The following is a 26,581-nucleotide window of genomic DNA, read 5'->3' as shown; positions in this document are numbered from 1 at the left end:
TCACAAATTTTGTTATAGTCTTTACTGTAATTTGTTGTAAAATATGGTTTATTGTTATATCTCTTATTCTGTGTTTTACTCACACATTTAGTAGTAAGAAGATCATCTCTGTTTAATTTATCCACTCTATTCTTGGTTTCCTTTAATAATTTCATATCATAACCTCGGGCTTCCAATCTGTGGCCGGTGTTGGCTGCATGTGATTGAAATTTGGCCTCAGTGGTGCAATCCCTTTAAGTCCTAATCATTTGGCCATAGGGTATAGAATTGATGGTGTGTTTTGGGTGACAGGAGGAAGAGTGAAGAATGGGATTACCCGCTGAACTCTTTCTGTATAACTCTACCTCCAAAGAATGTGTGTCAGTATGTGAAGTGAGTGTGATATCCAAAAAGTTTAGGCAATCACTACTTTCAAACATGGTGAATTTAAGGTTTAGATTATTGCTGTTGGCGTGTTCAAGGAACAGTTGAACCGACTGACTGTCCCCATCCCACACCAAAAGCAAATCATCTATATACCTACCAAAATAAACAATGTTCTCACGAAAGGGATTAGTATCCCCAAAGACGTGGCACAGCTCCCAAAACCCCATATACAAATTTGCATATGAGGGTGCGAATTTCGCACCCATGGCCGTGCCATGTCTCTGGAGATAGTACTTGCCCTCAAACATAAAAAAATTGTGTGTAAGTAAATATTCAACAGCAGTGTACAAAAATTGAATTGTCAAAAAATCATAAGTAGTGAAATTCGGAAGGAAAAACATTAATGCTTGTAATCCCATATTGTGAGGGATGGATGTGTATAATGATGTCACATCCATTGTGACTAATCTGTAATTCTCACACCAAGTTTAAGTTAAGTAGCAAATATAATGTCACTAAAATGTAAACAATTGTACAAACAAAAAACACGTGAATATAATATATAAGAAAAAAATATTGATTTGGTATAAACACATTTTTATTTGTAAGTAGCAAATATATAAATGACCCCAGTAAAATGCAATGGGTAAATATAAATTAGCTAAGGCAGAGAGAGATCTCTTTATAAAACAAAATAGTATCATGGGAAGAGTTAAAGGGGCATGAAACCCAAAATATTTCTTTCATAATTCAGATAGAGAATACAATTTTAAACAACATTCCAATTTACTTCTATTATTATATTTACTTTATTCTTTACATATCCCTTGTTGAAGAAATAGCAATGAACATGGGTGAGCCAATAACAAGAAGCATCTACGTGCAGCCACCAATCAGCAGCTACCGAGCATATCTAGATATGCTTTTCAACCTAGTACATCATGAGAATTAAGCAAATTAGATAACATAAGTAAATTGGAAAACTGTTTAAAATAGCATGCTTTTTCTAAAACATGAAAAAAAATTTTTAGTTAGAATGTCCCTTTAAAACTTAATGTGATTTATAAAGGTCAGTACGGAAAATCAGCCAAATTTTTATCTAGGCTAGATAAAGCCAGGAAAAAAAAACAGTACAATAGAAGCTATTGTAAGTAAAGAAAGCAGATATACAGAGCTCTCTAAAATCAAAAATATTTTTTTAGAATACTACCAGGAAATATACACAGGTAGAGAAATAGATATAAAGAATAAGAATGACTTCTGGAATAAAGTTATACCTCTGAAAGTCTCACAAGAGCAGCTAAATATGTTAAACAGCCCCATTACTAGAGAGGAAATCATAGAAGCCATTGAAAATGCTAAATGTAATAAGGCCCCTGGCCCCGGACCAGATACCCATTGCATTGTATACAATATTGAAAATGGAAATTGCAGATACGTTAGTTAAACTTTTTAATGAATACTACATAAAAGCACAAAAAATGTCTAAATATTTCTCGGCATCTATTATAGCATTGATTCTGAAAAGGATAAATACTGTCTAGATCCTGGGTCTTACAGACCCATTTCTCTGTTTAATACAGATTATAAACTACTAACCCATATTATTGCTAATAGATTGAAACCATGTCTTGAGCAGAATATTCACACAGACCAAGCTGGTTTTATGACAGGAAGAACTTCCCTTAAAAATATGCGTAAAGTTATGCTAGTACTCGAATATTATTGGAATAAATTATATAATAAATCACAGATTCAACACGATGCTGCCCTAGTCACGGTCGATGCTAAAAAAGCATTTGATTTGATAATATGGGATCATCTGCATACAACTCTGGAAAAGTTTGGATTCTCTGGTAATTTTTCACAATTTATTAGGACCCTATATGATCATCCAATGTCCACTATATTGATAAATGGCAGTCAGACATCAAGTTTTGTGCTTAATAGAGGAACCAGTCAAGGCTGCCCTCTCTCTCCATTACTATTCAATATAGCGATAGAACCACTAGCTATTTTGCTGCGAGATGAACTGCAAGGTATTAAAATAGGAGAGCAAAAAATAGTTTTAGCATTATATGCGGATGACCTCCTTTTGTTTATTAAAAACACTAAAAAAAAGTATGCCCAAGACTGTGGATTTAATAAATACATTTAGCTCTTTCTCAGGCTACAAAATCAATACTAGTAAATCGGAAATTTTATGGATTCTCAAGCAGCAGTAAAAAAACATATATTTAAAGAGACGTCATGTTTTAAGTATCTGGGAATATATCTGCATGTAGATCCAAAACAATGGTATAGGTTGAATTATACGCATTTTCTAGAAAAAGCAAGTATGAAACTAGATAGATGGAAAGTTTTCCCTATTTCTCTATCAGCCAAGATTATGATTATTAAAACCATTCTTCTCCCCCAACTAATTTACATAATGCAAAATATTCCTAGTATGATACATAATAAAGATATTAAACCATTTAATAAAAGCTGTGCAGCATTTCTATGGGGTAAATCAAGACATATGCTATCATTAACAAAGCTATCACTTAATTTGGAGGATGGGGGACTGGCCTTACCAGACATTAAAAAATACAACATAGCTATCCTAGTGCACTTTGCAGTTGATTGGATAACAGAATCCAACTATCTCACTTGTTTAGTACTAGAGGAGGTTGTTATTTCTCCCTTCGTGCTGAAAGCCATTTTGCATTGCCCAGCCTCACAACTACCATTAGTACAATTCGAAATGTCGTGGAGGCCTCTCAAAATCTTAATCGAACATTAAATATGTATTTTGAATTATCTCCATTTCTCCCTATCATAGGCAATCCTAAATTTGCACCTGGCTACTTGTCAGAAGTTTTTAAATCTTGGGCTCAGAAAGGTTTATCAAGGATATTTCAGCTCTATGATTCTGCAAATTCCGTGCGTTCCTTTGAAAGCATTTCAAGAGAATTTAATTTATCAAACAAAGATTTTTATGCCTTTTTACAGATTAGACATTATATGCAAAGGTATAAAATTCCTAGCTTAGAGCCAAGGACTTGGGAAAAATTAGGATCTACTTGACTATATATAGGGCAGGGAATCACAATATAGCTCTCTTATATAAAATCATGTTGGCTATACAAGGCCAGTTAGCTCTAGACAGACTAGCTGAAGTGTGGAGAATGTATTTTAGCAATGTTTCTACATATATAATAAAAAGAAGCATTAAATGGATTAATGGGGACCCTATTTCCACAGCCTAGAGAGAGATGCATATAAAGTTACTCAATAAAGTTTACATTACACCTAAGAAAATGGTGAAATTGAATTTAAATACATTTAGTAAATGCACTAAATGTAACAGTTCTGATGCCGATTTAATACACTGTTTTTGGTCCTGTACAAACATTTGGCAGTTTTGGAAGAAAGTAGAATATTGGTTGAATAGAAAACTAGAAATGAGCCTAAATTTTAAAGCTAGAGATATTTTCTTTCTATTAACAATAAATGCTACCGAAGGAAATATTAATACAGTAAATACCGCAATCCTAGTAGGTCGTAGTTTGATATTAAAGCATTGGAAAAATCAGGTAGCACCTTCAATAGTGAGTTTTTCACACTCCATGCACCATCAAATAATTTTTGAGCAATTTAATATAATACCTACACAAAATAAAAAAGTCAAAGATTTTTTTGTAAAATGGTTAAGTATTATTTTGTCCTTTCCAATATCAAAACAATTCTTGCTAAAGTCCCATTATGTAACGAGCTGGTTGTGGTTGTGGATCTCAACTGCGGAAAATATATGATTGTATGCCTTACTTTAAGATACAATGAGGAAGTTACAATGTATCTGTCTGTATGGCAGTTGAAAGTTACTATTTGATTTTAATTCCTGATCAGTATTTCTGAATCAGGTTGCACAGCAGTTGTTAACCAAATGCACCGTGGATGGGATACACTTTTCCTGATAGTCACTGAGCACACAGGGGGAGCGTTAGGTCAGTACAGATGCAGCAGGCTGTTAGTGAATTGAAGTGTGATACACGCTGATAGCTGTGCTGTTTGTGAGAGCTGACAGGCAGATGGGTGGAGCAGGTATTAAGTGCTGTGCTGTAGCGTTACTCACAAAAGTTCAGTCTGAAGTTTATCACGCTACTCCTGAAGCGTGTGAAGAGGAATATGAGGATGTATCCTGTGAGTGTGGTCCAATGTAAGTTAAGTGTCTGTACAAAGTTATAAAGTTCACAACTTATATCGGATGAGACTGCAGTTGCGGTTTGGAAAACATTTGATCTGCCAGAGGCAATTAAAGCAGGAAAATAATGCAGCAGCGGTGTTTGTTAATCCAAATTAGGAAATGTTCAGACTTAGTATATAAGTCTCTTTCAGTTGCTCAAGTAGGCTCCGTATTAGAAAAGGTTTAAATACCTTCAGATAGTTAGACTTGAACAGAGAGAGGTAAATCCCTGCAGCAGGTCTGTGAAGCTGTATGCTAAACTGGAAACAATACTGAAGCAGGGAGGGAGGCGTGTCCAGGCTTTAAATAACCTTGCTAGGTGTGAGCACAGGTAAAAATTAAAGGGACAGAAAGGAATAAGGAAATCCATGACATACCCCCCACCTCAGGGTAGGTGCCCCGCAGCTACGAATCTAGGTCATTCTGGATTCCTCCTGTGAAACAGGGATACCAATTTGGGAGCATGAACATTCGAGGAAGGTTCCCAAGAGTCATTCTCCTCAGAGAATCCCTTCCAACGGATTAAGTATTGAAGAGTTCCACGGTAAATACGGGAGTCCAGGATGGCATCAACTTCGTATTCCGTGTCCGAATCCTGTAAGATCAGAGGAGGAATCTGGCTGGCCACCTGTCTAGTTTCACAATGAGGTTTTAACAAAGAGACGTGGAAGGTGGGATGAAGTCGAAAAGTAGAAGGCAGATCCAAGGTAACAGCATTTTGGTTCACAATCTTTGTGATAGAATAAGGACCAATGAAGACAGCACTAAGTTTCTTGCTGGGGGTTTTCAGTTTTATATTCTTGGTCGACAGCCAGACCAGATCACCTATTTTATAGGAAGGTGGTTGACGTCTTCGGAGGTTATAGTAACGTCTCTGATGAGCCTGAGCATCAGCTATATGCCTCTGGAGTTCTATGAAAAGATCCTGGAGATCCTTAGTGAGGTCATCAACCTTGGGACAGTTTGAATCTGTCTGAGGGTGAAGTTGGAAGGAAGGGTGAAAAGCATAATTTGCAAAAAATGGTGTCTTGGAAGTAGTGGAACTTGTAGAATTGTTGTATGCATATTCAGCCATAGCAAGGGTATTAGCCCACTGGTCTTGGTGGTTGGAACAATAAGAACGAATATACTGTTCGAGCCATTGGTTTATTCTCTCTGTTTGGCCATTTGATTGGGGGTGGAATGAGGAGGAGAATCGGAGTTCTACTTGCATAGTGTCACATAATTTTTTCCAGAAACGAGAGGTGAATTGACTACCTCTATCAGTTACAATGGAATCTGGGAGACCGTGTAATTTGACGATGTTATTCAAGAAAAGAACTGCAAGTTCTGATGAAGTTGGGAGCTTATGATATGGGAGGAAATGGGCCATCTTGGTAAGATGATCAACAACAACAAGTATGGTATTGTAACCAAGTGACAATGGAAGTTCGACGATGAAATCCATTCCTATGGTTTGCCACGGTCGGTCAGGTATCTGTAATGGTAAGAGTAATCCGAAAGGAGGTCTTTTTTCAGTCTTGGAAACTGTACATATGTGGCAAGATTGAACATATCTTTGCACAGAAGTTCTGATAGCAGGCCACCAGTACGTACGTGAAAGAAGATCATAGGTTTTGTGGATTCCAAGATGTCCTGCCATCGGTGAGTCATGATGTTCTTTTAACAAATTGTCTCGAAGGGAAGGTGGTACATTAAGACGTCCTTGGTGGTAATAGAGACCATCTTGTCCCAGTGTGAGTTTAAGCTTAGGAATGGAAGTATCTTTCTGTTGTAGGAGTTTAAGGACTTCAGGATAAGTAGGAGATAGTGTAATGAATTGCTCAGCTGGAATGACTGTACCAGGAGTATCGGAATGATGAGGATTGGTATCTTTTCTGGACAAGGCATCCGCTTTCCCGTTCTTACTCCCTGGTCTGTAGGTTATATGGAAATCAAACCTTGATAGGAATAAACTCCATCTTAGCTGTCTAGAGGATAAGGTACGGTTAGTCAGAAGGTATTCCAGATTTTTGTGATCCGTATATATTAGTATCGGAAATTTACTGCCCTCTAGGAGATGTCTCCAGTGTTCTAATGAGACCTTGATCACTAACAACTCCTTTTCGCCTACAGGGTAGTTATATTTGGCTGGTGTCATTACTCGTGAAAAGAAGGCAACAGGGTGGAGTGGATCTTCTGGAGTTTTACGTTGAGACAAAATGGACCCTAGAGCGTAGTTGGAGGCGTCAACTTCAAGTACATAATGGGCATCAGGGTCTGGAAACTTAAGAATCGGTGCTTTAGTGAAAACATCCTTAAGATGTTCGAAAATAGCCTGTGTTTGAGGTGTCCAGTGGAAGGTAGTTTTGACACTTGTAAGAGAAGTTAAAGGCTTAGTAAGAGAGGAATAATTCTTGATGAATTTCCTATAGTAATTGGAGAAACCGAGGAATTTTTGCAGGTCCTTTTTGGAGGAAGGTATGGGCCAGTTTTTAATAGTTTGCACCTTTGAATCATCCATCTAAATTCCTGTGGGAGTGATAGTATAACCCAGGAATGTAATAACAGAGGTATGGAAGATGCATTTTTCCAATTTGGCAAAAAGTCGGTGTTGTCTAAGGCGAGAGAGCACCGAACGGACGTGTTTTATATGTTCAATGATGTTAGTAGAGTATATCAGAATGTCGTCCAAATATACAACTACACAGATGTCAAGGAGATCACGGAATATATCGTTTATTAGATATTGGAACGTTGCCGGGGCATTACAGAGCCCGAAAGGCATCACCTTATACTCGTAGAGCCCATATCTTGTTCTGAAGGCGGTGAGCCACTCGTCTCCTTTTCGGATCCTAACGAGATTATAGGCTCCACGTAGGTCTAATTTAGTGTATATGGTGGCTTGACTGAGACGTTCGATGAGTTCGGGAATTAAAGGTAAGGGATAGCGGTTCTTGACAGTCCGTTTATTAAGTTCCCTATAATCAATTATAGGGCGTAGGGAGTTGTCCTTATTTCTGACGAAGAAAATGCCGGCCCCAGCAGGGGAAGAAGAGGGTTGTATAAACCCTTTCCTTAAATTCTCTGAAAGGTAAGTTTTGAGGTGATCTAGTTCAGGCTGTGATAGAGGGTATATGTGCCCGTAAGGAATGGAAGCACCTGGAAGTAGTTGAATAGGACAGTCGTACGGGCGATGTGGAGGAAGGGACTCTGCTTTCTTTTCACTGAATACATCTTGAAAATCTTGATAGTCAGAAGGAATTATTCTTCCAGTAGGTTTTATAGAACAGATCAAGGAGTGATGAAAACAGGTGTTCTTGCAATAATCTGAGAGGAATTCGACTTCGAGGCGATCCCAATGTATGGTGGGTTGATGCGTCTGTAACCATTGTAGACCAAGCACCAGGGGAAACATGGGAGAATTTATCACATCAAAGGATATGAATTCAGTGTGTGCACTTGACGTGGAAATGGGAATAGTTTGGTGTGTAATAGGACCGGAACTAATTGTATTACCATCAATAACTCTAATGGACACAGGTCTTGCTTTCAACACAGTGGGTATTTTATTTATAGTGACAAAAACAGAATCAATATAGGAAGAATGTGCCCCAGAGTCGATGATGGCTTCACTGATTTGCTGGTGTAGATCCCACTGTAAGGTAAGAGATAAAGAGCAGTAAGCAACTTGGTTAACATTAGTGGTTAAGCATGTGGTTTTTCTGAAGGACTTACGTTTCTTCTGCCTTTGTAAGATAGGACACTCTCTTACAGTATGTGCATTTGAAGCACAATACATGCAGAGGTTGTTTATGCGTCTGCGATTCCTTTCTTCTGGTTGTAAAGGGCCTCTAGTGAATCCCAAATCCATAGGTTCTGAGGTTTGAGTGACAGTAGGTTTTTGGTAAGTAGAAGAGGGTCTTGTGATAGTATCCATACCTTGTTTTTCTGATTTGCGTTCTCTCAACCTTCTATCAATCTGAATGCTTAGTGTGATTAGTCCTTCCAAGGACCTAGGAAGCTCTATGCGAGCGAGTTCATCTTTAAGGGCATCATTTAGACCTAGACGGTACTGATTCCTAAGGGCAATATCGCTCCACTCAGTATCTTTACTGTATTGCTTGAACTCACTTAAATATTCCTCCACCTGCTTTTTCCCTTGTTTGAGAGACCTCATTTTAGTCTCTGCAGTAAGCTGAGTGTTAATATCTTGATATAGAATTGCCATTTCCTTGAAGAAGTCTTCCAGTGATGTTAAAATAGGATGATCTTGTTCAAAGAATGAGTCAGCCCACTTGCGGGGTTCACCTCGCAGAAAAGAAATGACCGTTAAAACCTTAACTCGTTCAGTTGCGTAGGTTTTAGGTTTTAGACTGAAAAGAAGATAACAAGAGTTTTTGAACTGAGAGAACATAGCCCTGTCTCCATGGAATTTGTCGGGCATAGAGACTTGGGGTTCTGGGGTAGCCTCTGGTGTGGCTGATTTATTCATTGAGTCTTTTATTATATTGTTGAGTGTCTCATTTTGGACTTGTAATTCTCTAAGGCCATGACTTAGCTGATCCACCCTCTGGGAGAGAGTGTAAACAATTTTAGGTAATTCCGCTGGATCCATTTTTAAGGCTTCAGTATTATGTAACGAGCTGGTTGTGGTTGTGGATCTCAACTGCGGAAAATATATGATTGTATGCCTTACTTTAAGATACAATGAGGAAGTTACAATGTATCTGTCTGTATGGCAGTTGAAAGTTACTATTTGATTTTAATTCCTGATCAGTATTTCTGAATCAGGTTGCACAGCAGTTGTTAACCAAACGCACCGTGGATGGGATACACTTTTCCTGATAGTCACTGAGCACACAGGGGGAGCGTTAGGTCAGTACAGATGCAGCAGGCTGTTAGTGAATTGAAGTGTGATACACGCTGATAGCTGTGCTGTTTGTGAGAGCTGACAGGCAGATGGGTGGAGCAGGTATTAAGTGCTGTGCTGTAGCGTTACTCACAAAAGTTCAGTCTGAAGTTTATCACGCTACTCCTGAAGTGTGTGAAGAGGAATATGAGGATGTATCCTGTGAGTGTGGTCCAATGTAAGTTAAGCGTCTGTACAAAGTTATAAAGTTCACAACTTATATCGGATGAGACTGCAGTTGCGGTTTGGAAAACACTTGATCTGCCAGAGGCAATTAAAGCAGGAAAATAATGCAGCAGCGGTGTTTGTTAATCCAAATTAGGAAATGTTCAGACTTAGTATATAAGTCTCTTTCAGTTGCTCAAGTAGGCTCCGTATTAGAAAAGGTTTAAATACCTTCAGATAGTTAGACTTGAACAGAGAGAGGTAAATCCCTGCAGCAGGTCTGTGAAGCTGTATGCTAAACTGGAAACAATACTGAAGCAGGGAGGGAGGCGTGTCCAGGCTTTAAATAACCTTGCTAGGTGTGAGCACAGGTAAAAATTAAAGGGACAGAAAGGAATAAGGAAATCCATGACACATTATCATGACACAAACTTTTGAACAATTAATTCTCCAAAATATTTTTCTGACCGAATGGTATTGAGTGAATGGTTTATCTAGTGCGAGACGGAAGCTTGAGGTTAAGTTGAGATTAAGGAGGAGGAGAGGACCTGGAATTTTATCCCCCCCCCCCACACACACACACACACACTTTTTTTTTTCTCTGTTGTTGTTGTTTGATTTTTCTTTCTTTATTTTTATTTTATAGGAATTAAAAAAAATTCCGACAGTGTAAGAGGGTTAAGTGAGTAAAATATCTCACAATATATATATATATATATATATATATATATATATATATATATATATATATATATATATGCTGATAACAGATTGGCAAGTATGGGGCCTAGCAAAAGGAACACATGAATGTATTAGATTATCTGCTAGATTAAGCTATCTCTTGGTTGTTATACTCGCTGAGTTGTGTTTTATGATTTCATAACTTTCTTTTTGTTTATATGTGGATAACATCCTGCGAGATGTATAAAAAATTACAACTGTGAGTTGTCTATATTTATTGTTGTTTACTTTTTTTTTTTTTCATTTTTGCATCTGTTGGAAGAATAAAAAAATAAAAAAATAAAAAATAAAATAAATAAGTAGCAAATATAACTGAATGCTCAATTAAATACAACAATGCAATGTATTATGGGGCTTACTAGGACCAAAAATAGGCCAGGATACTTTAAGGAAGCCAAGCCTACTTCACCTGCAACCCATCATTAGTTGTATATCCATACCTCAAAACCAGCTCTGGAGTTAGTAAGGCCTTAGGCAAAACTAAAATATGAGGCCCATCAAAAAAGGACAGTCTAGTCAAAATTAAACTTTCATGATTCAGATAGGGCATGCAATTTAAAAAAAACTCTTTAATTTACTTTTATCATTAAATGTGCTTTGTTCTCTTGGTATTCTTTTGTTGAAAGCTAAGTAGGTAGGCTCAAACTGATTTCTAAACCGTCAAAGGCCGCCTCTTATCTCAGTGCATTTTGAAGTTTTTCACAGTTAGACAGCGGTAGTTCATGTGTGCCATATATATATTACATTGTGCTCACTCCTGTGTAGTTATTTATGAGCCATCACTGATTGGCTGAAATGCAAGTCTTTTAAAAGAACTGAGATATCAAAGCACAGAATCCACAGCAATGTCTTGAATGTAAATATTAATTTATTACAGCATCTTCACAACTGGTACAACAGGAATAAGCAATGTTTCATGTATCACACCCTCATGCTTATTTACAACAAGTGTACACAGCCTCTTTTAAACCCAACCCAATTAACTTTTCAGTTGCCAGTATTCCAAACAATTGTTATACATTACTGACACCTAGTGGTTAAATCTATTTACATTTAAAAACAAACAAATTATTTTACCTCAATGTCACAATGTGTCCTATTCAGATAGATGCTACACATTTTATTTTCTGGTTACAGTAAAACCCTTCACACACTAACTATAGAAAACTAGCAAAATATGTTTCTTATAATTTCAGAGAAATCATATACATTACAAACACACTACAATATAATTAATTCTCTGTTCAAACCTTTAGGGGCCATAATCTCTAATTTATGGATCCAAAATGATTCATTTTGCTTTAGCAGAGGCTCTCTATTGTCCACTCTTCTTCATACACCCACAATGACTTACCATCTCAGTTGGCATATATTATGTCCTCCAGCCAAAAAAATGACTGGCTGCATGAGCTGCAGTATCCCTTCATCTAGTGTTGGACCTTTGTTGGCACAATCTGTCTCTTACCTTTCTTATGGTCTCACCTATGTAAATCTGGGAACAGGGACATTATAAGATAAACAACATGAATATTGACCATTCATTTTAAATTTCTTACATGTTTGTGGATGTTAAACGTCAGTCCCTTTTATTACCAGACTACAGCTAGCACATCCTAAACATCCTAAAAATCCCTGGTAGTAATATATATATTTGTCAACCAGTTCTTTTTGTACCAATGTTATTTTTGACTATACAATCTCTCAAATTGGGTACCTGCCTATAGGCCATCATGGGGAGCTTTGAAAGACCTTTATCTCACTATTGCAATCTTTTAAGACATGAAAATGTTTCTTTACTATGGGCAAGATTACAAGTGGAGCAGTAATAACTGATACTGCTCGAGTGCTAACGCCGCTCGACTTCTTCTCTTTGCGCCAATAAGATTACAAGTTGAAAGTAAATGTTTATCACTTGCGCGTTAACCCAATGCGTGCAAAAAGCAGAAGTTAGAATATTGACTTTAATGGAGAGAGAAAAGTAGAAAAAAACACTTATACTAGGCGCTAATCCGAATCACTGTAAGAACTCTACTCTAATAACCCTTAAACTGCCACATAACCCATTACAAATTCTCACTACACTATTTACCTCTAAACCGCAAAGTAACCCACTATACTATTAACCCATAAGCCAGTACACCCCCACATCGTAAAGTAACCTTCTACACTATTAACCGCTAAACCACCACATCCCACATTACAAAGTAAACTTCTTCACTATTAACCCCTAAACCACCACATACCCACATTGCAAAGTAACCCTCTACACTATTAGCCCCTAAACCACCACACCCTCATCGCAAAGTAACCTATCTAAACTTCCTAACCTAACACCCCCTATGTTAACCCAAAAAAGACTAACCTTCTACACTATTAACCCCTAAACCACCACACCCCTACATCACAAAGTAATCTTCACTATTAACCCCTAAGCCGCAACAACCCCCATCGCAAAATAACCCACTATACTATTAACCCCTAAGCCAGTACACCCCCACATCGCAAAGTAACCTTCTACACTATTAACCCCTAAACCACCACATCACAAAGTAATCTTCTTCACTATTAACCCCTAAACCACCACACCCTCAGTGCAAAGTAACCTTCTACACTTTTAACCCCTAAACCCCCACACCACCAAAGTAACCCATCTAAACCCCCTAACCTAACACCCCCTATGTTAACCCAAAACAGACTAACCTTACCTTTACAAAAAAAACTTCCTTTAAAAAAAATTAAAAAAGCCTAACCTAAAAACCTACCTGAAAAAGTAGAAAAAAATAAGTCTTACCTTTACAAAAAAATCTAACATTACTTAAAAAATAAAAAAACTACCATTACTTACAAAAAAATGTAACATTACCTAGAAATAAAAAAAAAAATCTACCATTACTTAAAAAAAAACACCTACCTGTACTTGAAAAAACATTACAAAAAATAACAAAATAAATACAAATTGCCAAAAATAAAGAGTAATGCCTATTCTGAAACTCCACTTAAAAAACCCCACCCAAAATAAAAAAACCCCCATTAAACTACAAATATAGGCCTAGATTTGGAGTTCGGCGGTAGCCGTCAAAACCAGCGTTAGAGGCTCCTAACGCTGGTTTTGGCCGCCCGCTGGTATTTGGAGTCAGTGATTAAAGGGTCTAACGCTCACTTTTCAGCCGCGACTTTTCCATACCGCAGATCCCCTTACGTCAATTGCGTATCCTATCTTTTCAATGGGATCTTTCTAACGCTGGTATTTAGAGTCGTTTCTGAAGTGAGCGTTAGAGCTCTAACGACAAAACTCCAGCCGCCTGAAAATAGCAGGAGTTAAGAGCTTTCTGGCTAACGCCGGTTCATAAAGCTCTTAACTACTGTACCCTAAAGTACACTAACACCCATAAACTACCTATGTACCCCTAAACCGAGCTCCCCCCACATCGCCGCCACTCGATTAAAATTTTTAACCCCTAATCTGCCGACCGCCACCTACGTTATACTTATGTACCCCTAATCTGCTGCCCCTAACCCCGCCGACCCCTGTATTACATTTATTAACCCCTAACCTGCCCCCCACAACGTCGCCGCCAGCTACTTAAAATAATTAACCCCTAATCTTCCGACCGCAAAGCGCCGCCACCTACGTTATCCCTATGTACCCCTAATCTGCTACCCCTAACACCGCCGACCCCTATATTATATTTATTAACCCCTAATCTGCCCCCCTCAACGTCGCCGACACCTGCCTACACTTATTAACCCCTAATCTGCCGAGCGGACCTGAGCGCTACTATAATAAAGTTATTAACCCCTAACCCGCCTCACTAACCCTATCATAAATAGTATTAACCCCCTAATCTGCCCTCCCTAACATCGCCGACACCTAACTTCAATTATTAACCTCACTGCTATTCTAATAAATTGATTAACCCCTAAAGCTAAGTCTAACCCTAACACTAACACCCCCTAACTTAAATATAATTTACATCTAACGAAATAAATTAACTCTTATTAAATAAATGATTCCTATTTAAAGCTAAATACTTACCTGTAAAATAAATCCTAATATAGCTACAATATAAATTATAATTATATTATAGCTATTTTAGGATTAATATTTATTTTACAGGCAACTTTGTAATTATTTTAACTAGGTACAATAGTTATTAAATAGTTAAGAACTATTTAATAGTTACCTAGTTAAAATAATAACAAATTTACCTGTAAAATAAATCCTAACCTAAGATATAATTAAACCTAACACTACCCTATCAATAAAATAATTAAATAAACTACCTACAATTACCTACAATTAACCTAACACTACACTATCAATAAATTAATTAAACACAATTCCTACAAATAAATACAATTAAATAAACTAGCTAAAGTACAAAAAATAAAAAAGAACTAAGTTACAAAAAATAAAAAAATATTTACAAACATAAGAAAAATATTACAACAATTTTAAACTAATTACACCTACTCTAAGCCCCCTAATAAAATAACAAAGCCCCCCAAAATAAAAAATTCCCTACCCTATTCTAAATTAAAAAAGTTACAAGCTCTTTTACCTTACCAGCCCTGAACAGGGCCCTTTGCGGGGCATGCCCCAAGAATTTCAGCTCTTTTGCCTGTAAAAGAATAAATACAATACCCCCCCCCCAACATTACAACCCACCACCCACATACCCCTAATCTAACCCAAACCCCCCTTAAATAAACCTAACACTAAGCCCCTGAAGATCTTCCTACCTTGTCTTCACCATCCAGGTATCACCGATCCGTCCTGGCTCCAACATCTTCATCCAACCCAAGCGGGGGTTGGCGATCCATCATCCGGTGCTGAAGAGGTCCAGAAGAGGCTCCAAAGTCTTCCTCCTATCCGGCAAGAAGAGGACATCCGGACCGGCAAACATCTTCTCCAAGCGGCATCTTCGATCTTCTTCCATCCGGTGCGGAGCGGGTCCATCTTGAAGCAGGCGACGCGGATCCATCCTCTTCTTCCGTTGTCTCCCGACTAATGACGGTTCCTTTAAGGGACGTCATCCAAGATGGCGTCCCTCGAATTCCGATTGGCTGATAGGATTCTATCAGCCAATCGGAATTAAGGTAGGAATTTTCTCATTGGCTGATGGAATCAGCCAATCAGAATCAAGTTCAATCCTATTGGCTGATCCAATCAGCCAATCAGATTGAGCTCGCATTCTATTGGCTGATCGGAACAGCCAATAGAATGCGAGCTCAATCTGATTGGCTGATTGGATCAGCCAATCGGATTGAACTTGATTCTGATTGGCTGATTCCATCAGCCAATCAGAAAATTCCTACCTTAATTCCGATTGGCTGATAGAATCCTATCAGCCAATCGGAATTCGAGGGACGCCATCTTGGATGACGTCCCTTAAAGGAACCGTCATTAGTCGGGAGACAACGGAAGAAGAGGATGGATCCGCGTCGCCTGCTTCAAGATGGACCCGCTCCGCACCGGATGGAAGAAGATCGAAGATGCCGCTTGGAGAAGATGTTTGCCGGTCCGGATGTCCTCTTCTTGCCGGATAGGAGGAAGACTTTGGAGCCTCTTCTGGACCTCTTCAGCACCGGATGATGGATCGCCAACCCCCGCTTGGGTTGGATGAAGATGTTGGAGCCAGGACGGATCGGTGATACCTGGATGGTGAAGACAAGGTAGGAAGATCTTCAGGGGCTTACTGTTAGGTTTATTTAAGGGGGGTTTGGGTTAGATTAGGGGTATGTGGGTGGTGGGTTGTAATGTTGGGGGGGGGTATTGTATTTATTCTTTTACAGGCAAAAGAGCTGAAATTCTTGGGGCATGCCCCGCAAAGGGCCCTGTTCAGGGCTGGTAAGGTAAAAGAGCTTGTAACTTTTTTAATTTAGAATAGGGTAGGGAATTTTTTATTTTGGGGGGCTTTGTTATTTTATTAGGGGGCTTAGAGTAGGTGTAATTAGTTTAAAATTGTTGTAATATTTTTCTTATGTTTGTAAATATTTATTTATTTTTTTGTAACTTAGTTCTTTTTTATTTTTTGTACTTTAGCTAGTTTATTTAATTGTATTTATTTGTAGGAATTGTGTTTAATTAATTTATTGATAGTGTAGTGTTAGGTTAATTGTAGGTAATTGTAGGTAGTTTATTTAATTATTTTATTGATAGGGTAGTGTTAGGTTTAATTATATCTTAGGTTAGGATTTATTTTACAGGTAAATTTGTTATTATTTTAACTAGGTAACTATTAAATAGTTCTTAACTATTTAATAGCTATTGTACCTAGTTAAAATAAATACCAAGTTGCCTGTAAAATAAATATTAATCCTAAAATAGCTATAATATAATTATAATTTATATTGTAGCTATATTAGGATTTATTTTACAGGTAAGTATTTAGCTTTAAATAGGAATCATTTATTTAATAAGAGTTAATTTATTTCGTTAGATGTAAATTATATTTAAGTTAGGGGGGTGTTAGTGTTAGGGTTAGACTTAGCTTTAGGGGTTAATCAATTTATTAGAATAGCGGTGAGCTCCGCTCGGCAGATTAGGGGTTAATAATTGAAGGTAGGTGTCGGCGATGTTAGGGAGGGCAGATTAGGGGTTAATACTATTTATGATAGGGTTAGTGAGGCGGATTAGGGGTTAATAACTTTATTATAGTAGCGCTCAGGTCCGCTCGGCAGATTAGGGGTTAATAATTTAGGCAGGTGTCGGCGACGTTGAGGGGGGCAGATTAGGGGTTAATAAATATAATATAGGGGTCGGCGATGTTAGGGCAGCATATTAGGGGTACATAGGGATAACGTAGGTTGCGGCGGTTTACGGAGCGGCAGATTAGGGGTTAAAAAAAATATGCAGGGGTCAGCGATAGCGGGGGCGGCAGATTAGGGGTTAATAAGTGTAAGGTTAGGGGTGTTTAGACTCGGGGTACATGTTAGAGTGTTAGGTGCAGACGTAGGAAGTGTTTCCCCATAGGAAACAATGGGGCTGCGTTAGGAGCTGAACGCTGCTTTTTTGCAGGTGTTAGTTTTTTTTTCAGCTCAAACAGCCCCATTGTTTTCTATGGGAGAATCGTGCACAAGCACGTTTTTGAGGCTGGCCGCGTCCGTAAGCAACTCTGGTATCGAGAGTTGCATTTGCGGTAAAAATGCTCTACGCTCCTTTTTTGGAGCCTAACGCAGCATTTGTTAGAACTCTCGATACCAGAGTTAAATTTATGGTGCGGCCAGAAAAAAGCCTGCGGAGCGTTAACAGCCCTTTTACCGCCAAACTCCAAATCTAGACCATAGCCTTTATAAGGACCTTTTGTAGGGCATTGCCCTAAAGTGCATTAGCTCTTATACTGGAAAAAAAAACTACAATCTTCTAACATAAATCCCCTCCCCCCAAAGAAAAAAGTCTATTTAAAAAAATCTACTCTAAAAATTGCCCTGAAAAGGACATTTGGCTGGGCATTTAGCTCTTTTGCTGCCCGAAAAAGTAAAAAAAACATAATAAAACACCCAAAAAACCTAACACTAAATCCCTAAGATGGTATTCACCAAAGATAAATCCGGGCAGCGGTGCACCATCTTCATCATGGCGGCGATCTTCTTATCTTCATCCTGGCGGTAGTCCTTCTTCATCCCGGCGGCTATCTTCTAATCTTTAACCCGGCAGTGCCCTTTTTTTAAAATCTCATATTCACTGTCCAATAAATTAGTATTAGATATATTTTTTTAATTTTTTTTTTTATATTTTTATTGAGGTTGTGCGAGAACAATACAGCTTAAATTAAGCATCGCATTAGAAATACAAATATAGATAATACATTTCCATTTAACAATTTCCATATATGTTGAAAGATAAAATTCTCAAGATGAAGTATCTTAAAAACAGAAAACTGGAACCTCATTTTCTTAAGTAGCAGTGTGAAAAATCATATTAAAACCAATGACCTCGGATTAAAATAGCGATTGACATGTTAAGTGTAAGCACAAATGGGAATATAATTCTACTATGTAGATAAAATGGTAAGATAGATAAATACAGGTTAGTATAGATAAATAGATTGCGGCATAGGCAAGAGAAGCCGCGTGGTTAGACCTCCTGGGTTAGGAGGTTCATTATGGGGGGGTGAGAGGGGGGAGGAGGTACATTAAAAGCAATGAATAGAGTGTGTAGCTAAGGAGGCATTTAGATTGTAGAGTAACACAGGCAGGGCAGGCAAACCTCAAATAAAAGCTTAACAAACATTTTAGATGACTATCAAGGCTAGTAACCTAAGGTCTGATGGGAAGGTGCTAACAATACTAGTGGTGTTACTAGTGGTGTATATTAGGAGTTTTAGATCTGTTATGACCATAGTAGATAATTAGGGCCTTTATGGGTTTAATTATGAGTATGAGGACGTAATAAACAGCCTGCGCTGTTGCATTGCGAAGAGGAGCTGATCAAATGTAGGGCTGATGTCATACCTGGCATATTGAGGCACAAGAACTAAACTTAGAGATTGGACACTAGATATACATCTCACCTACAATAATGCGGGCAAGGAGATTATAAAAAATACTAGTAGTGGAGGTCTAAAGAATAGGAGCATGACTTATATACATTGAATTACATTACGGTGTAAAGCTATGCCTGGAACTATGGAACTATGTATCTATAAAATATGAACATCCCGCTGCCTCGGCCGCTGGCAGCAAGACGTCCTAAGACTGAAGATCTCTCATCAAAGTGACCCATTTGAGCTAAAAGATACCAGATGCATACCCATACATGCTTTATATAGGAGCAAATTGTCTGAGTCATAAACCATAGGGCCAACCAACAGCTGTGGGATATAAATTAGAATGAACCAAATAGGACACATAAAGTAATAAGAGTCATATAACATTTAACAGACAATTGGTTGTTCTCATGCGTTTGCCGGCTCCTTTAAAAAAGGATATCACATAGTATGTATAGCAGGCAATCCCCAGTGATAATAATGAACCATTATAAGTCCTCTCAGAGCATAAAATAATTTTTTTTTTTTTTTTAAAGAAAAAGAAAAGGCAAAACAGCTGCCATAAGCTTGCTACTTATCAGGTAGTATATAAACAGTAGTGATCCATTAACTATAATACAAGCGTTCCGGTCATAGGGCGATTGAGAGAGTTCAGATCCATGGTGGATCAATACAAGCTCACATTTGTAGTCACTCTATCTAGGTGAGCCTCCTGAAATTGCACACCTCTATGTATTCTCCCCACGCCGGATGGCCAGATTAAAGAAAATCTTCCCTTAGGGCTAGATTGCTGGGTGGATGGCAGTGGAGACATCAGGGCACAATAGAGAGCATGTAAGTTTGTTGCATCTGTAGCGCGATATGCGCTATATAACTTTAGGGTCCCGCAACTGTTGTCATACAACCTGGGAGAAGTCGCCTGTGGCTCACTCTCCGCTTGTCTGTGTCGCCGAGTGAGATAGAGAGCGCTGTGTTCCGGATCTAAACTTTCAACTCCGGTTTAACGGGACTTGAGCTGATCGGGTGGCCAGCCTTCATAAGCAGCGGTATCTAAGGACTTAGCCATCTTCGTTACAGGTTCTGGGGTATACGGTAGATGCTGGGGCCCCAAAGCATCACCACTCTCGCTGACTCTGTCACTGTTGGTTAGACATAGGCAAACTCCTTCCTGTACTTCACCGGAATCCACCGGTTCAGAGACTCCGACCGGAGCTGTGATAAAAGTATGTCTATAGGACTCCAGAAGCTTATTCAGCTCGGCTAAGATCCAATGGGCGTCCACCATCTCATATGTAGAAGGTTAGGGTAATAGCAAGAAATGACTCAGGCCGCGCTGGTAAATAAAGGCTAATCTGTATAGCAGTGCTTTCCAAACTGTGTGTCGGGACACACTAGTGTGTCGGCAGCAGTGTGTAGGTGTGTCCCTGCTTCAGCACAAATTTTTTAAATTTTTTTTTTTGGTTTCTTACTTTCCGCCTGCCTGCTACGCATATCACATGGTTGACACGTGATTTATACCTAGGGGGACACAGAGCATCTTAACCTATTGGCGCAGCTCATTGGGAAACTATTCCCATTGGCAGCACATTGGCTCCTGACTGCACGTGTAGTCTCCTTAATTGGCTTGTGACTGCATGTGTAGTCAGTAAATGGGAGGGCAGTGTGTTTGCAGCTCGGTCAGTAGTCAATCGGACTCACCGAGCTCTGAGGGCGGCAGCTTAAACGCTGAGCTGAAGTCAGAGGCTTATTTTCTGCAGCTAGCTCCCAGTAGTGCATTGCTGTTCCTGCTCTTGATATATGGATAGGAAGGGGAAGCTTAAAAATGCTTGATGATAAAATGCGAGTGTCTTTATCTAATATTCCACCAAATATTCAGAAACTGTGTTCATCCCATAAACCTCATACATCCCATTAAAATTTTAAGTAGCTATTGGTGTTATTAAACTTTTTTTTTAATTCTTGCACATACTTACTGTTACTTGTAAATACATTTCATTATTATATAATTCATGTATGTGTCCGTATCTCTTAAAACAAGATAGTTTAACCTCCTGGTTGCTAGTACAACTGAATTACTGTGTCACGAAATGATGTAGGTCTAAAAAGTGTGTCACCAACATAAAAAGTTTGGAAAGCTCTGCTGTATAGGGTATCTTCCTCACCATGCGGATAAGAAAATGGACGCCACCCGATCAGCACCAAAGAAGACCTCCGGTCTTAACTGGGATCAGCTGCATCAATGCCATATCATGCTCTTCCACATATATTAGGCTGAGGTCTGTCCTCTATTCTCCCATATTTAGAGGGTATAGGTTAATGGGAAGCATTTTAAATTAGTTTGAAAGGGATATAGCTGGAGCTATAGAAATGTGCGTCCTCTCACAAGCGTTGCTGGCTCCGCCCCCCCAGTATTAGATATATTAATTACCGTTGATGTCGGGCAGCTTGCAGGTTATTCTTTGCTGCTTCTTTCTTTGGGTGATTGTTGTGCTTGACATGCCCACCTATGCTTGCACCCTCAACGGTGGTTACTCCCAGTGGTGCGGTCCCCTCATCGATTGAAATACGTATGCCTCTCAGTTATTCAGAGCTTTCTGTGCACTCATCGATCTTGTGCTCCTTGCATCTATAGTTGCGACGGACAAATCTATCTGACCTCCTTGTATCCTTATGCCTACATTCTGTAGTTTCACAGTGCCACCTATAAACACAGCCTTGGATGTAATCCTGCTCATCACTCTGGAACTTGTTTTTTTTTGTGATTTTATAATAATTTATTTAGGCTTGCAATTTCATCATCCACCTCTTTGATCTTTTTATCATAGTCCTTAGTGGACAAAAGTTGTTGCAGCTCCTATTTGCCTTGATTAATCGCAGCCTGCTGTTTGTCATGCAGAGTCTCAACTGTCATTATCATAATATCATATGAGCACTTGGTGAGAATCACCTCAAACTTATCACAATATTCAACATTATTTTTCAGCAGGGTAGGTCTAATACTCATACAGATGCCCCTTGGTATCCTCTTAACCTTAAAATATTCTACAAGGGTTATTTTTAGGCTGTGTACACCTGTTGTAAATAAGCATAAGAAAGGGTGTGATACCCGAAAAGTCACTTATTCTTGTTGTACCAGTTGTGAAGATGCAGTAACAAAGTAAAATTTACATTCAAGACAGTTCTGTGAATCCTGTGCTTTGATGTTTATAGGGGTATTGCAGTTACTCTTTTTTTCCATGTGTATTGGGATGGCTGTGGTGCTGTATACAAATGGTGAGAAAAAGAATTGAAGTAAGGGGGCAGTCTGCAGAGGTAATCACAGAGGTAAAAAGTGTATAAATATATAACGGTGTTAAACAGGGGAATGGTTAATAAAGGGATTATCTATCTTTTTTAAACAATAAAAATTCTGAATTAGACGGTCCCTTTAACACACAAATGAAAAAATGCACAAATTAGCCGCCCATATTCATTTGAAATTTACATGCAAAGGTTGGCAAGTGCAAGGAGCCCGAAGTTTAACTTCTGGCTCATAACTTTTTAGCATTATTATTAATTTATCTGTACACAAACACTGTTATCTGGTTACTAAAAGGTATGTGGCAGGCTCAATATTCTTACTGACTCCTGCATGTGAAATAAATCTGTCCTGTTTAAAAATTACCCACTTTGGTCGACCCCACACTATTATCAGGGGTGAGAGAATGAATAGTTGCAATGTACATCCCGTATTTATTCAATGAAGAAGTGTTTGCAATATTAGGAGGTGTAATATATAATGCTATTTTTCATAGGGCACACTGAATGTTGGTACAGTGGAAGGCCATACAGAGACCATAGCATTCCAAGGGGGTATAAGGGGACTTGGATGAGGGGCCCAAAAATGTGTCTTGCCCAAGGCCAAGCAAATGCTAAGGATAGCCCTGCTAAGGGGGAGAGAGCAGCTGTCACACTGCCTTATTGTTGTGTGCGCTTTTACTGCAGTGGAACAAGTATGGTAAAAAGTACTGAGTTTTTATACCAAACATAACAGCCAGGCAGATAGAGCCAAGTGAGTGACTAGGCATGAAGTTGAATAACCCATATTGTTCTCCTGCTGTCTGCAGGAGCTTCACTACACACTTCAGTTACACTGAGGCAGCTCACTAAGCAGAATAGCTATTCATTGAACTCAGGGTCTATTGCAGCAGAAGTCCCTACATTATCACATACCTGGACACTATGCCACCAACAACTGTTTGTCCCAAGAAAAAAAGCAATTTTTTTATCTGTGCAAGGCCCAATCATAAGTGAGGACTTAGGCGATCGCCTATTTGACCTAATGGTAGAGAAGCCTCTGCTCAAAACTGAAAAGTTTAACACACTAGTTTCATTTATGAAAACATTTAAAGTTTTTAACACCATTCAGTCACTACATTTTGTAAATTGATTCCCCTTAAATAGTAAAACAGTGAAATGCATTGAAAAAAAGAACAGAAGCAATTGATGTTTACATTTAAACAAAGAATAGCCACTTAGTACTCTTCAAGCTTCATCATAGGGCCTGATGATCTAAAGGCTCTGGGCTGGAAACATTATTAAAGAATGATCACCAGTACTTTTTACTCTGAAAACAGGGTGTCTTGCTAAGGGGCGTATACTGAATTTACGTATGGGGAGGAGATGCATACATTACAAAAGTGCACAATTACATTTGTATTTTAAAAATCTTATAAAACTAATAATTGAACCATTCACACAAAAATATGCAGTAAACAATTGTTTTCTTAAGGAATTACGCAGGAATAAATCATATTAAATATGCACAGCATAAATAGTAATTTAAGTACAGTGGATGCTCAAAATATAGACAGACATTTGTACGAAATACAAAACATAATTTTTTTTTTTTTTTTTTGTAAAATGGGTTGAACATGAGTGTTCCATGGTTGTATATGAAATTGTCTCCCTAATCCCAGCGTAATTCTGTAAAGATTTTCACACTACAGATCTCACAGTTTTTCTCTCAAACTAAAAGGTGGCAAACTTTTCTCAAAACACTCAATATACTTATAACCATAATAGACAAACACATGCATATGAAAATATAGACGATTGTAAGATTCTATACGCAGAAAGCAGTGTAATGTGATTTATATTGGCTGCAAGATTTACTTTTAAAGTGTGCCCCCTGCTCAATGCTAACTTCATTCTATGGAGCGAAGTGTCCATTTCCAGCAAACTCCAATACTTGTAATAGTAGACATCTGGCCACTTGCAGGGGCCCTTTTTTACAACGGTTCTAGCAGGACAGTCCCTGCAAAGGGTCGATGAGAAAAACCACATCTGATCTGACGAGGTTTAGATCATCAGGACTATATTCATTTAAAATATCAGGGATCCTAGTACTTTTTTTATCATGCTATAATAGCAGAGAAAAACAGAACAGACATCCTGGGGCACCCACATGCACACACAATGCTCACCAGACATCCTGGGGCACCCACATGCACACACAATGCTCACCAGACATCCTCAATCAGTGACGCATGGAGAAATATTGCTTTCTTGCAGTTGTCGGCAAGACTCATGCTCATACAGCTCTGGGTGCACTGCAGATGTACAGGATACAATGTCCAATGGGCATCATCTGTGTGATGTCATTATGAAAAGTAAAGTCACTAAAGTTTCTATCTAGTTTAGTCTAGGCAGCTTAGGATATAAAGGCCCTTGCTGTTGTATATCAAAACTATATCAAAACTCAAAAAATATGTTATAGTTTCATATAGTTATAGTTTTTATTTAATTTTTAGTTTTGAAAACATTTGTAAATGAAATATAAATTACTTTGGGCTAGATTAAAAATGTAGCACTAAAGTTAGTGTTGGTCACAATAAGCAATAACGCAGATTAGTGCGTCTGAAGACCTAGCATAAGTTACTCCGTTTGAACTCAACAGATTAGTGGGGTGGATGACAGAGGATCGGCAGGGTGCCTTCCTTCAACCCCCCAGAAAGAGTTTAGATGGAGGGAATAACATTACATCGGGCTTTACCCAGAGCTGCTTGGGTAATGTCAGGTTTACGTCATAGGGCAGCTGATTGATATCAAACGTTTTTTACTGTGCAACGTGTTTCTGACAGTTGTGCTGTATCATCAGGAGACATTTTTGTTTTAACCACATATGAGAAACTAGGTAGCTTCCTAGGGTATTGAGCAGTGGAATGCCCCCTACAGAAAACTCTTTAAGGTCTTTTCTTATATTTTATAAATATATTTATTACACTCATGAAGAAATTTTAACTCTCAGTTAAATGCAAAATAATTAGGGAAGCTGCTAGTTTAAACTTTCTTTTAATGGAAACTCATATAAAAGTGTAACAAGATAATGCTAGACAATATTTTATGGTCTGCTTTTATTTGTTTATATTTATTAAATAATTTGTATTGGTGCAATATATTTTAAATTATGTTTTACAAGGCAAGCTTAATTTAATTAGGCATACTTTTTTATCTTCAGCAAACTGTTTTCTTGTGGGCGTATTTGTTATTTTTACTTAAATTGGTTATATTTGTTTTAGTTTATGTTAGACATTCTAAGGGCCCGATGATCAATAACTTGCCAACATGTAGAGCAATTATGCAGAATCTTTAGAGTCTTTTTTGAACCTTCACATTCAGAACCCTGCATATTTATATAACAGCACTCAAGCTAAAATTTGCCTTTCTAAAAAGTTGTGATGACCTCACTGTACTGATGAAATAATCTCCCCCCAGATAATCTATTTTAGATGATCAGGCCCTTGAATGAATTAACTTATGGCTATACTGTTTTATATCTTTTGTATATTTATTTATAATTCATTTATTAGCATATATTGTTTATCCACTTGCATATGACATATATAGTATTTATTGTTAATTAGTAGATGGTATAATTTTTATATTAAAAAGGTAAATTTTATACACAATTCTCACTTCCTCTTAATTATACTTGTATTTGTCTTATTGATTGTTATTTGTTTTTTCTCAAATTTAGGGCCATGCGAAATACTGCTGAAAGTAAACCCGATGCGAACAAACATATGGACTTTGGATATTGTTACTGCATTAAATTCTTCTCCAGTAGACTTCAATGGAGTACTTTGAAGAAAATAAACCTAAGACTTATTGCTGGTGCGCTAACCTTACACCGCATAAGACTCTCAGAACCAAAGCCGAAGGCAGTTATAAATATTTTACATTCCAATGTTCTTCACGCAGAAGAAAATGTTTTGTTTTTAAATAAATATAATATATATATATATATATATATATATATATATATATATATATATATATATATATATATATATATATTTATATATATGCAGGGCTTAAAATTTCAGGTTGTAAGCTACTAGCCAGGCCAAAATGTTACTCGCCACTTCTGAGTCTACCCACACCACATCCACTACGCCACCCCCTCTTTGTGTATCTTTAGCCATTGTGAAACACATTATTGCTACATACAGTAAAAGATTAACAAAAATAAGTGCATAGCAGTAAGCAACATCAACTTGGTGATTCTGGGTAAGACTACAGCTGGATAGAAATAGGATTTGTTGAAGTGAGAGAGTGGAGAGAGTCCTGACAGTCATGAAAGGTCATTGCAGACCTGGAGATTTTCTTTTTAATAATCATCATCTCTTCCTTCTCTCTCTTAACTATCTATCTCCC

At 38.0% G+C, this 26,581-nt stretch overlaps 1 long non-coding RNA gene across 1 annotated transcript; it reads right to left on the bottom strand.

Moving 5' to 3' along the window:
* Positions 1 to 8,119: 8,119 nt before the first annotated feature.
* On the bottom strand, positions 8,120 to 8,449 carry LOC128655376 (uncharacterized). Its single transcript, XR_008401770.1, has 2 exons — positions 8,312 to 8,449; positions 8,120 to 8,231 (listed from the first exon to the last, which is right to left on the bottom strand). It is a non-coding gene; the product is annotated as an uncharacterized LOC128655376 (long non-coding RNA).
* Between the last annotated feature and the right edge of the window lie 18,132 nt (positions 8,450 to 26,581).

This window comes from Bombina bombina, chromosome 4 (assembly GCF_027579735.1).
Source record: "Bombina bombina isolate aBomBom1 chromosome 4, aBomBom1.pri, whole genome shotgun sequence".
NCBI classification, from domain to species: Eukaryota; Metazoa; Chordata; class Amphibia; order Anura; family Bombinatoridae; genus Bombina; species Bombina bombina.
This window is presented reverse-complemented; position numbering and strand designations above follow the sequence as displayed.